Genomic DNA, 13,176 nt, shown 5'->3' on the forward strand with positions numbered 1-13,176 from the left:
TAATTAAAGATGGTCAATATGAGAGAGAAAATAATATTTAAGTTGGTTATGAGGTGATTGAACAATGTTAGGGCGTGGTCTTCTTGGCGTGTTCTCGCTGCACTTGACAGTACAGAGGTGATCTGCATACCCCTGTTTTTAATCAGGGTATGATAGGCACTTATACACAGTTAACTGAGGATTGATCATGTTCAAATTTATTTAAGTTCAGTTAAAAATGTCCTTTTTCTTCATCAGGATTTGGGTCAGGTCCAGTGATGTTAACACAGTTAGAAAGCCTTTATACCCTACAAAAAGACAAAATCATACTCTTGAGGAGTTTGTTGCTTTTACCTGTTGAGGATTCTGCCAAAATATGATTGCACTTTTCACACCTAGACTCAGAACACCTCTTCTCTTATTCAGTGCAGAGGTGAAAGCTGTCTGATAGCTCACCTGCTAATCCCTCCCCACTAGCTTTTGAACCAGCTGCTCACCTTCAGCTAGTTTAGAACTAATGCAGGAGTCTTGAAACTGCAAGTTTCATGAAAACCCAAAGCAGTGACAAAATAGGAAAAAGCCACGTTTTTCCTCCCTGTGCTCTAAGGAAAATCCAGAAACAGCTCAGCTGTTTTATGCTCTGGATGGTTGCAGGCAGCAGGTCAAGCAGCATGAAAATATTTGTCTGGTGACTACATGTGCTGTCTGCTGGCTGATGGAAAAGCCACAGGGATGCTTGTAAAGGTGCTGTGGAGCACAGTGGGGTAAAAAAGGAAGCCATGAGACAGTAGATGACTTTATGGTGGTATAGATATAAGAGGAAGTGAAGATAAACTTCCATAAGAAAGCCTGCCTCATCAGTTTTTCTGAGGTCAGAAGTGCTCTGGAAGTGCTAATCATGATAATATCGTAACGATAAAGCTATTTGAATGATAGTAACACACATTTTGATATTAAAAATGAAAAATATAGTTCTGTGAACATCTCTTGGTGTGTGAAGGAGAAATACAGTTCAGAACTTTGTCATTCTATGCTATAGAAACATAAATTAGTGAAGTTAGACTCTAGAGAGGTAATTGAAATGGCTGCCTTGTTTTGGGGATGGGGCTGTGAGAGTGTGTACTCCAGTGCAGGGTTGTGTACACCACAGCAGCAATGCCATGCACTCCCAATGTCAGGCTGCTGCACAATTCAGTTCACTCTTTTAAAAACTCCTTCTTGTTAATGGAGCTTTCACATCTTCCTGCTGCTGAGTTTGTGATACTTTGCTCTGAAGAACTTTTTCCTCTGTTTTTGAAAAAAGAAAAAAAAAGGAGAGACCTGCATAAACAATTAGGCAGGAATGAATTTTGAATTCACCATTTACAGGATTTTAGGTAGGTTATCTGAGTAGTAGTTTCCTATGTAACAGTGTAACATTTCCCTCACCTCTGAGTTGTATAGTCTGTTCTTGGGAGTCTAGTTCCCAAGCAAATGCTAGAAGCACACTGGAAGGAGCCATGGTTTTGACAACTGCACAGGTTTTTTTAGACTGCATTGATCTTTCAAATACGTGTTTCCATGTTTTCCTTGCAATGTAAAAAAAGTTGTACAGGTCTAATCCAAATTTAAGTTATAAGCATCTTTAGTAAAATGCTGTTTATATCATGTCCCCAGCAGAAAAAGCATTTTGGAGTATCAAAATTTTCCTATTTAACCTAAGTAAAATATGTCTTTGAGGTTTGAAATCTTTGGATGGTTATGCCTTGGAAATAAAAGGGGGAGTAAGGGATTTTAATAAGAAAGTAGCATCGTGCATAGTGAATGTAATACACAAAAGAGCACAATAAAATGCAGCCGCAGAACTTCACTGGGTAACTCACAGATGCTCTGGTCCAACCTTAGTGGGAAGTCATGTAAATGCTTTCTCATTTGAAACATTCCAGTTTCCATCCATAAACTGGAAATTGGTAAAGTTAATTGTAGCTACCAGCAGGAAACACCCGGTTTCTGTTGGTGACTACATTTGGCGTAGCGGGAAGAAATTTGCAGTCCGCACATACGGAGGCAAACAGAGAACTGCATCAGATTGGGATGGAACTGGGGCAGATTAATTAGGTCTCTGAGCAGCCAGTCAGGGACTTCTGGGCTCTCTGCTGTGCTCTCACACTCACTTCAGAGCCTGGGGTTTGCAGATGCACGAAGCAGTGGCCCAGCCCTGCTCCCGTGTGTTACCGCGTGTCATAAAACTCCCAGTTGAAGCAAAGTTAGGCTAACACTGCCTTTCTGAAAATCCATCCAAAATGCTCATCAGTGGTTACTCTGGAACAGGGATAATGAAAATTTTTTGCTGCTAAGGGCATGAAGCACATTCCACAAGACATTTCTAGCTGTTGTTCTCCACAGTTTCAGCATATAAGCATACTTATTTTAAATACAGCAGGCTTGTCTAGTACTTTAAATTCAAAACAGTAAAATGTGATAGATATTATTCTGTCTGCATTTGCTAGTGAAAGTGCATGCACATCATAGATAAAAAATAAAATATTAATTATTTTTAAATACATGCAATTTTCCACCTGGGGACAGAAAGACAGAAAAATGCTAGTCATGTAGCTTAATGCACTAATAGAAAGGCACTCTGGTACCACACTGACATTAGAGGTATGAGAGCCTCATTAGAATATTTATAACTGGTAGCTGGTAAGCAACCCAGACAAAAGAACATGTCTTTAGGCTTTTGTAATGTATTGCATACATTTACAGTTGTGTATAAATGGTTATTACTTAGAATACATTCCTTAAAATATGAAGGTATTTCTTAATGCATAATATATGGAATAGCTGTGGATCAATTGTTACTGTCCTTTCTCTTCAGTATTTTTTTTTCTTTTTCTATTTTTTTCTTTTTCTATTGTTTTTTTTTTTCCTTCCCTCCCCCTCACCCCCCACCCCTGTCTGCATAGCTGGCTCCATGGCTATCTATTATTAAAGATGTAAGAGAGGAGCATTTTAGTTTTCTCATAAAACCACAGCTGCCATAGTAGAAATATATCCTTATATTTATTCTCTGAATTTAACTTAGTGTTAGAAGACTGTTTATTCCTATGCATTATTCCATGCTGTTGCACAGAAAAATGTGATGATAATGAGGATGTACCTGGAAATATCACAGCAGTCGTTCAATGAATCTGCTTATATGTCATGACAATGTAATTTAATTTCAGGAAAATGTGCCTGGAGGCATTCAGTTCATTTTGGTTGAATCTTGTTCCACAGATTTGAGGTCCCAGGGTTTTGAAGGTCGTGGTTTCATGATCACTGTCTTTTCTAAAGGGAAAAATCAAAACAGGACTGCTTCCAAGTAATTCTGATACTGTATTACTTTCATTGAAAATCCTAAACCTCTCCACACACTCATGAGAACTTAGGGAAGGAAACTCCCCAGAAATGCAGTAGTAGCTATTCTTTGTAGAGGTTGTTATTTTTTAAGCTTTTAAAGTCATACCTAGTATCTTGTAAAATTACAAAAGAGAGATTCACTTTTGTGTTGGGAAAATGTCATGCTAGTAGCAACTCAGTAAAAGGAATTAGAAATAAATGTATGTGTGGGCCAGAATCCAGAGTCTTTGGCACCAGAAGAACTCCACTCTTCTATTAATTAGTAGGTAGGACATAGCAAACTCTTCTCTGGTTTTAGGGTGACTGAACACTAAAAGTGCAATTAGATTTATGAAACAGTGTGTTGCCTGCCTGGACTGCCTGATGTCCATCACCATTCTGATTATACCACAATATTTTAAGAGTATGTAACTTACCTGGTCATTTTCATGCTGTGTCCTGAAGAATCCAACAAGGTGTGATTTTTCTCTAAGTGTGAACAGCTTCTGGCTTGTAATCCCATCACAGCTCTGCCTGTGCACCTCCAATATCACTTAATTGTGACCTGTGGTACTTAAAGCTGCCACTAGGCCTACCATTAATTGGGTGTTTGTTTTCTACTTGTAGCCTTGAAGGAAAGCATTCTTTGAACAAACACTACTCCTTACCCTAACGGGTAAGGTGGCTAAGCAGTTTGGTTGCCACCTGAATCAGTTTATTTTGGGATTTGAGCAGAAATAGCTAAGGGATTACCAGCAGGCAGTTGTTTTTGAGCAAGGGATAGGTCACAGAATATATAAATAAAGTGGGTGTTTTGCCCTTTCAGAAGAAGGCCATAACATCAACAAGATTAAAAATCTAATAAACATTAAAAATAGGTATGGAGTCAGTGCAGATACAACACTGTGTCACACCTTTAGGCCTTCACACAAAAGCAGCATCTGTTTAACTGAAGTCACACTTAAATTAATTAACTTAGTAACAATCCTGAAGCCCTCATATAAACCTAAATGGTTTTACAAAAAGCTTATATTGATTTACCATAAGTAGATTTCTTACTTAAGCTAAATCACAAGAAATTTGTTGCAGATCAGTTTAAAAATGTTCGTACAGGTCTATACTATTTAATTAAGTAGACTTGCAAAATAATTTTAGTGAGAACAATGAAATTTTTGTGTTTGGACCGCCAAATTCAATGTGAATTTACTTTCCTTTGGCTCATAATAATAATAATTAATTATTATACAATTAAATGTAAAGAAAGCTGTTTCTTTAATGTGATGAAACAGGAAGAGCTAAAACAGGAATACTATGACAACAAAATTTCAAAATGCGCTGGAATTTTTAGTCTGGGCATAATTATGTGACTGAACAATTTGCACAAATTCATAAATTAAAAACCTTCCAGGTTTGTTCACTGGTTTTGTTCTACAAGAAAAGATGTGAGACTACCATTTTTGGAAGTAGACCTTGTTAGTAGACCTTCCTTTCCCCCAGTACAGCATAGCCTTGCTATGCCACTGTACTCCATAGCCAGCTAGTTTTCTAAGACACAGGAGATGTTGAAGAAAGGTTTCAAATAATTTCTTCTTGCTCTTTTTTCTGAAACTGATAATTGAATACAAGTCTCCTAGGCAGATGCTGTAGCCACCAGACCACATAGCATTTGGATCACCCTCGTCTAAATGAAGCATTTACCTGTCTACAGCAGAAAAGATTTCCAAAATAGGAGCTTTACAAAGAGGTGACAGAGTGAGGCAAATACCCAGAAGATATCTTCCATATCCTGGGATTCAAAAGACCTGGAGTCATGTCCCTTCTTCAGACTTGTTAAACTTCAACAAGAGTCAGTAAGGAAGAGCTGTCCCCATTACCTTCTGAAACGTGCTCTAGGCTGCAAACAAAAAGAATAACTGGAGCCCAGGCTTCCTGCCAAGCACTGAACACTTCTGCTGCAGTACTGTAAAGCCAGTGCTGTTATCTTGTTCTTTCTCCTACTGTTGGAGTTAGTTATTAAAAATAAATATTCACGGGACTATTGGTAGACTATTTCTCTAATTTAAATTAGGATAATCTCCTGGGAATTAATGAACTTGGACTATACCTGGGCAGAAGTTTTTTAGTTTCTCTCTGTTCTTTTTTTACTTTGCGTTTTGTTTTGAGCACTGATTCCACTGTGCACCTGAGGAGTCCTTCTGGAGAAAATATTTATTGAAGCCAGCATGTTTCCATGAGCAATTTTGGTCGACTGACAGAGAAAAAAAAGATTAAAAATATGCAAGGTTAAGTCAATACATTTTTGAATTAAGTGGGCTACAAAATTATTGGAAGATATCTGGAAAGATTTTTAATGAGGAATTTGGTGGCACTAGGTGTAAGCTTCTGGTGTATGCTTCTGAAGTCTGAAATTCAAAGGCAGCATAACGTGGAGGGTGGTAGAGACTATTATTTTGAGCCATTTCTAACTTCTCAAAGGACTGAACACAAAATGGTGGATAAATCTACACAAGTTCAGTCATGTTTTAAATCTCCACTTTGTGTGTCCTTGTAATGAAGAAAAGGACGTTAAAACTGAGATTATAAAACTCTCGTCCTGGGCAAATGTAATGATGATATGTTTTTTTCATTATACAAGAAACTATATTAAAAAAAGACATGAGATGTACAGTTCATAGAGAAATTAAAGAAGTGAATCCAAATCATTATTCTGGGGTGTTAAAGTAACATGTAGAAATAGGTGGCAAAAGGAGCAGCAATGATCAATCCATTTTGCTGCTGAAGTGAACAAAATCACAAAGAGACAGTGGGGCCACTGAAAGGATGAAACTTTGACACAACAGAGGGCCAAAATGAATTCTTCCCCCTAATAGTTATGAACTGTGGAGGTGGTAATATTCCAGGAACAAAAAGAGATTTTTGCTCACGTTTTTTCCCCCTTTCGTTCCTAGCACATGAAACATTAAAAGCCTTTATCACTGTAGGAGAGCAGATTATAATAAGGCAATTAGAATGATCAAAAGCTGACGAAGAATCACGCTCAGAAAAATCACATATTAGCCTTCAAAAATTATTAGCAATAGAAAAAAGAAAGTCTTCTGCCAAGAGGATTAATAGATGTGATCAGTAGTATGGAAGAGAAAGATATTTTTGTACAGTAGTGGGAACTAAGGGAACACACCAAATTTTCTTGGGAAGTTATAGAAAATACTGGTAAAACTACAGGATATTCAGACTCAAAACATGCTGCTCACTGCAATGTCTATTGGCACAGATTTATAAAGAGGACACTGAGACTGACAAATATGTGGTTTTTGAACATTGCTAAATTAGTAGATAACATTGAAACAGCTACATGGCAGAACTTATTGAGGTTTTTGGAAAACATTTGATACTTCGATAGATTTACAAACATTATGTCAGCCCAAACAGCTGAAATAGAATGAAGAGTAATGTGGCCTGAGCAAACATCCAGAAAAAAACACAACAGCATGAATAGAAAATGGTTCTGATTCACTTATGTTCTTCAGTATAGCATAACACAGGATTACCAGTACCCAGGTTTACTGATTTGTGAGAGAAAAGAGAACACCAACCGCAGTACTTCAAATTTTGAAAAAGCACCAGTGACCTAATGGAGAATTAAAAATTACACATTGATTACTCTCCAATCTTTCTATGAGCCAGCTATACACACACTTGCTGCTTATTTCCTGCTTAGCTTGCAGCAGCTCAAGAACCTCTTAAAAACTATTGATCATGGGGAATGGGAGGAGCTGCAAAGGAAGTGTCTGTAGGAATCTAGAACCATTAAGAAAAGCAAAACAAGCATAACTAAACAGGTATGAATTGAATCGCCACACTTATTTCAGCACAGTCTTTTTATATGCTGCTGCCTCAAAATGAATCATGTGCTCCCCGTGCAGCCTTATTTCACTAAAGTATCTCCAGTTTGTCAAAAACTATACAGAATGGTATCACATCCAAAAAAAGTATTATCTTCTTGCTGGAGAGAAGTGAAGGTAACATTACTGTGATTCATTTTTAACGCTGGGTAATACTTGGAGATGCATCATGGATACATTTATTATTGCAGTGGAATAAACCATAGTGTGCAAAGTCCTTGAAGGATGGTGTTAGATGTAGGGTGTCATACAGTACATTACAGCTCTGCTGCTGCACTTAGGACTCGCTTGACACTTCTATTATCCTCTCCCGATTTATTGCTGGTGTTCATATTACAGAAGCATCTAGAAGACCCAGCTGAAATCATGCCTGCATTGCTCTGCAGAGATTTTACACTGAGTGGGAAAGATGTGGAAGTGGGAGGGGAAACAAAGATGAAGCAACTTGCCCGAGAATGAGTGCCAATTCACTCAGGAGGTAAGAGATGAGAGGGGTCTGGTCTGGAAGCTGAATAGCCACACAGGCAGAGACCTGCACATGCAGGCATTTGCTTTAGCTCTCAGTGGGCTTGTTAGCTCAGCTCTCTGGTAATACAATCTCACAGTTTTCAGCTGAGAACAATTCTGCCAGCAAACAGAATGAGTCTGCACCCACCTGTATTAGCACTGAGGGCCATATTCTCACTGAGAGCATTCTCTTTAAAACCTGTATTTTCCAATTCTCATCCCAGCCAATATGTCATTATATTACATGCCCCATTTGGATGTATTTTAATGTCAGGAACTGTTGCTGTCTTTTTCCATCTGGATTATTTGCCTAAGAACCAGGTACTTCTGGGGTTTTAAAATTTTTTTATGCAGCTCAGGTGGTCATTTTCAAATAAGCAAATTTTGCTCACCTAAGGTATTTATAATAGTCACTGGTTACAAAGGGATGGGGTTGCTATGAGGGAAGATATTGAATAGTTCAGTATCAGAATAGGAATATGCAAATACAATACTGCAATTTTTCTTTGGCTGTTTGCAAAACAAGTTCCCAAATGCTCTTTAGTTTAGCTTTTATATTAATCAAAGGTATATTTATAAGTATCTGTTTTAATCTAAATGCCTAGAGAATGCCTTTATCCTTATGTGAATTATTAATGGATAAAAATGCTCTATGGACTTTTCAGAGTTGCATAGGATAATCAGTCTTGGAACTTGCAATGAATGGAAGTATTGATTTGCTAATATGAAGTAATTTGTGTGATCTAAATACAGTGCATACAATATGTGCAAATTGATTCCAGTTAATCATTTTTGACTGTTCTCCTAAATCTTGGTAAGTGAGAACCCTGGCTTTCTGTACTTGGATTTCTTGGTGGCTTTCAAAGGATTGATTTTTCCTTTAAATGTTTGGGCCCTTATCCAGTTTACCACTTGGTGGCCTGCTTAGATTTAATCATGTGAACATCTATAATGATTTTTACAGAAAAAAACCCATTCCATGTTTAACATTAAATTTATATAGATGTTGACATATTTTGCTGCACAAAGATCTAAGCTTGCATATTATTTGATTTTCATTTGATAGTAATTGCTGGACAAAAATGTTTTCAGCTTCATGTTAGGTGATACTGCATTAGTTTGAAAAAACAGAGCAAAATGGAGTTAAATACACCTATTATGAAGCACACATTTACTAAACTATCAATGAAAGATTTACAGGATTAATTAATCTAAGCAACACAAAAAATTGTTGTAATTGTTTTGATGGAAAACACATGTCTTGTTAATTTTAAATGTATCAGCCTAAAAATAAGTTTACACATTTTAATGCAGTGGTAACAGCTAATACTTGTCTGTAATTTCTATAAATATATTTATTAAGCTATTTTAAATAGAATGGTTATATCTGAAATGTGAAGATAGTATGACATAAAAAGACGAGCTGGTATATTAAATAAAACCAGGCATTATTCAAAGAAATATTTGAAATTATTATTAGCTGCCATACCCTAGTTTCCTGATCACAGTGCAAATTGACTTAGAAAATTATAGTTTGCCTATCTAAAGTTTCCACTACAATGGAATTTGAGTCATAAAGCACCTCTCTACTACTACTTTCAGTCTATGCTTTGTCTTTAATACAAATCAATTATCTCTGGACTGTCTGAATTTTAATAATATTGAATAGCAACTTATTTTTTCTCTGTACTGTGTTCTGCTGGACCATAATCTCACAAAAAGATTTCAATATACACACAAAGACATCTAACATAAGTTCTTATGCAGCTGCATGGCCATATCATTACTTACATCACTTTTGGTATTTTTCAATGCATAATTGTGTCAGGATAAATGTGTTCATTGCAATGTTTATGGAAAGTGACTGAAATAAGTCAGAAATGTATCATGATGCATCTATAACTGAATGCATATTTGGAAATGCTTAGTGGTGCTGCTGATTTAATTTGTGATGCTATATTAAGAGATGGCTTCTATGTACATTTTTAATATTGCCTAATGAGACTGTGGTATTCTAGAGCCTTCTGCAAAGTTAACAAGGAAATAATATAAACAAGGGAACTAATTAATGGGAGGCTAGATACAGTGGAATATTAGTTCCTCAGAATTGTGATGCCACTGCATGATGATTCAGGACACATAAATGCATGCAAGTGGATAAGTTTAGAGACAATGGAAAAGCAATGTGCAGCAGCATCTGTCACCTCCTGCCTTTGAGGAAAAGACCCTCTGAAAAGCATAACAGAAGTCAAGTCATGTTCCTAAGAACGGTTCTGATTTTCAGACTGAGAAGCATTACTAGAAACACAAATTCTGAAAGGATGTTATTTAATTAACGTGTGGAAAAGGACAGAAATTAATGTGTGTTTTAATAATTGATTGTCACTACATAGTAACTCCCTTATTAAATGTGCATTAATTATGTTTGATGCAGAGCACCATGGTTTTCTTTCCTCACATTGCTGTGTGCATATAGTGTTGTGAGAAAAGATTTTGCCCCTTCCAAAAGATCAGAATATGAAAACAATTTACCCTGTGTATAATAGTGGAAAAAGGTATCAATTTCAGCTGCTCAGCTACTTCCTAGTAAACCTGTTGGTGCAAAGGAGGCCCCAGATGGACTTCAGAGCTCTAGTGCTATTCTGGTATATGATACAGGATTACCACATTAATAAAAAATCCATAGGTAAAATATATAATATTAATTAAGAATTATAATGCAACATTTACCATGGTATTCAGATGTCCATATTCTTAATGAACTTTTTTGAAGCTGCAGATTGGGGATGGATTTTCTCTGAAGTATTTCTTAGCATCTAAGTCTGTCTGACTTAAAATGTTTCTGATAAAATGAATTTGGTAGGTGAACAAATAAATGCATTCAAGGAAAGAAGGGAAATATCAGAAATTTAAGTGAGGGCTTTGTTACAATGTGAGAGCTTTTTCCTGATAGCTGCTTTTAGTTTAGGATTGCGTTCAGCTTTTGTTTAAAGTCTGTTGGTAGCAATGGGAATATGTTTAATATACCAATTCATGCATTTCGACATCCTTCATTGTGTCTCGTTTTTGCAAAATGCTGCACTTTAGAGCTTCATAAAATGAACAAATGGAGCTAATTAATGCCTTTTCACTATCTGTACTTAATATTATGTTTTTAAAAGTCTAAAATTAATCCTAAAGAGAATTATATGGGGATCTGATGGGATTGAAATGATATTTAATTGTGCTTAATAGTTTTTCTGTACAATTACTTAGAAACTGCTCAAATTTTGGAGTGTTGGACACCTGGATTATGTAATGCAGAGCCTGGCTGTTTGTTTTACTGGAGCACAAACACTCCATTTCTCCTCCAGCACAGAATTTGTTTTCTTACTTGTAACAGCTGCTGACCTAGACATACATGAACAACTCTAAAAATAGGTATAACCTGTGAACTGCAAGGAGGTGTGCAAAACATTGTGTGTATGAAGATTCTGAAAGTCATGAGGTAAATGAAAGAAGGGAGGTTCAATGGCCAGGGTAGAGTGCCTGGTCCTTCAAGACCTGTGGGGTGGGGATTCACCCCATCAGGGAGCTAATGTCATACCCTGGTTCCTGTTCTAGAAGTTCCTGACAGAAGAGCAAGAAGCTTCATTTGTACTCAGGCACTCCAGACAAAGGAATATCCATGTGTTCTCCATTGTTCCCTTCTGCCCTGGTACCACTGAGTCCTTCTGGCTGCTGCTCTGCCTTCTGGAATAAGAATACTTTAGGTTCACCCTGGCCACTGCAGCAGCTTCTCAGAATTGTGATTCTATCAAAATAAAGGACTGTTTTCTCAGTTTGTGTTTTCTTCAGTAAAACTTAAAGATTGTTTCAATACAAAAGATGAAGCAAAGATTTTTTTCCCAATATAATTCTCTTCATCTTGAGCTCTCATTTTGCCATTGTCAAGTATAAAATGACAGGTTCATGTAGCAAGTGTTTTTGTCTTGACAGTACATTTCTTAATATTGTCTTATTTTTGGTGAACATTCCTGCTTTAATTTCCTGTTCTGTATAAGAACCAGAACACTACACTTGGAACTCTTTCATCTGCTTTGGGTAATCCAAAAATGCCGCTTGGCATCTTGAATCTTTGTTCACCAGCATGGCACAGGAGAAAAAAGTGACCTTTTAGGCCTCAAATAAAATGACTGAAAACTATCTAGAAGAAATTCAAGAATAATAAAATATTTTTAAGATGAAGGAATGAGACACGAAGAGCTTAGCCTACATTCTCAGGTAGTCAGTCAGTCCTGGCCATAGTTAATCTCTTTTCAAAAAGGTGCTCGTACCTCTACCCCACAAAAGGTTCATAGGTGGAAGGGGCTTGCACTCATATTTTTTAGAGGAAAGATAGATCATCCTAGGCTGGTTCATTAAACAACCTTAATATGCAGGTTTCTCAGGCACCTTATTTAACCTTATAGTGTTGGGGGTTTTGAAATATTTAGTTTTATTTTAGATGGCAACAAATCTCTTCAGAGCTTCTGAATGCCTTTCTTGTTTAAACAGTGAAGGTTTTTTGTTTCTTTTCATTTCTTTTAACCTGAATGCTCTTTCAGTTTGCATTGTTCATAAATTTCCTCTTCACTTGACTGAAAATTTTTAAACCAGGAGCTTGATAATTCAACTGCCAAGTAAGGAGAGTCATAGCTTTCCTTCTTGGGGAAAATGCTTGGTAAAGTATTCTGCCAAAGCTAAGGAGTCCTGTGTCATCAACTGCAAAACCATAGCAGAATTCCAGCCTAATTTCACTGCAGATTGGTCGAGCTGTGGCAGAAAGCAACTCAGAAATGAAGAAGATCACTTGATACCAGATTGTTTCATGTGGAAACAAATGAGTGTTCCATGTCTAACCAGCACACCATTCGCCAATGGTTATCCAAGAAAGAGGCACATAAACTTCGTTGTACTTATACATAGTTGTAAATCTTAAAACAAATTCAGACAGTTGATCATGTACAATAATGAGGATTAAAGTAAAATCTAACTTGTTCTTTCATGTAGTTGAGGATTAGATGGATCTCTGAATGTCACTTATATTCAGCAGAAGTGTTTCATAGATGACAGGTAAAGCCAGGCACAGGTACTTTGAAGGCACAATCAGTATATAAAATCATTTCATGTGGATAAGGAATACTAGTTTAACTTTGTCTCAGCTCCTAGGTATCACTCAGCTCAACAGCATCCTATCTCTCTGAGCTGCAGAATTACCATTTGAATTTCTGTTTCTTTATCTCAACCTCTGTTTTCTTTGTGTCTGGAAGAACTGTGGAGCAGAGACTTCATCTCAAGTATGTTCCACTTTTGACAGGTATTCACAAAGACCACGTCAATATGTGCAGTGTATTTACTGCTTTGTGCTGTTATTGCCAGCAGCTGGAAGATGTGCAGAACATTTTAC

General features: G+C 36.8%; 1 long non-coding RNA gene across 2 annotated transcripts; it reads left to right on the forward strand.

Moving 5' to 3' along the window:
* The first annotated feature begins 7,937 nt into the window (after window positions 1–7,937).
* On the forward strand, window positions 7,938–11,568 carry LOC117243751. Of its 2 annotated transcripts, none has more exons than XR_004495627.1 (3): window positions 7,938–8,069; window positions 11,131–11,235; window positions 11,352–11,568. It is a non-coding gene; the product is annotated as an uncharacterized LOC117243751 (long non-coding RNA). The 2 variants fall into 2 exon arrangements; XR_004495626.1 differs by lacking the exon at window positions 7,938–8,069 and adding an exon at window positions 8,417–8,562.
* The last annotated feature ends 1,608 nt before the right edge of the window (window positions 11,569–13,176 follow it).

The sequence above is a fragment of the Parus major genome, unplaced genomic scaffold, assembly GCF_001522545.3.
Source record: "Parus major isolate Abel unplaced genomic scaffold, Parus_major1.1 Scaffold101, whole genome shotgun sequence".
NCBI classification, from domain to species: Eukaryota; Metazoa; Chordata; class Aves; order Passeriformes; family Paridae; genus Parus; species Parus major.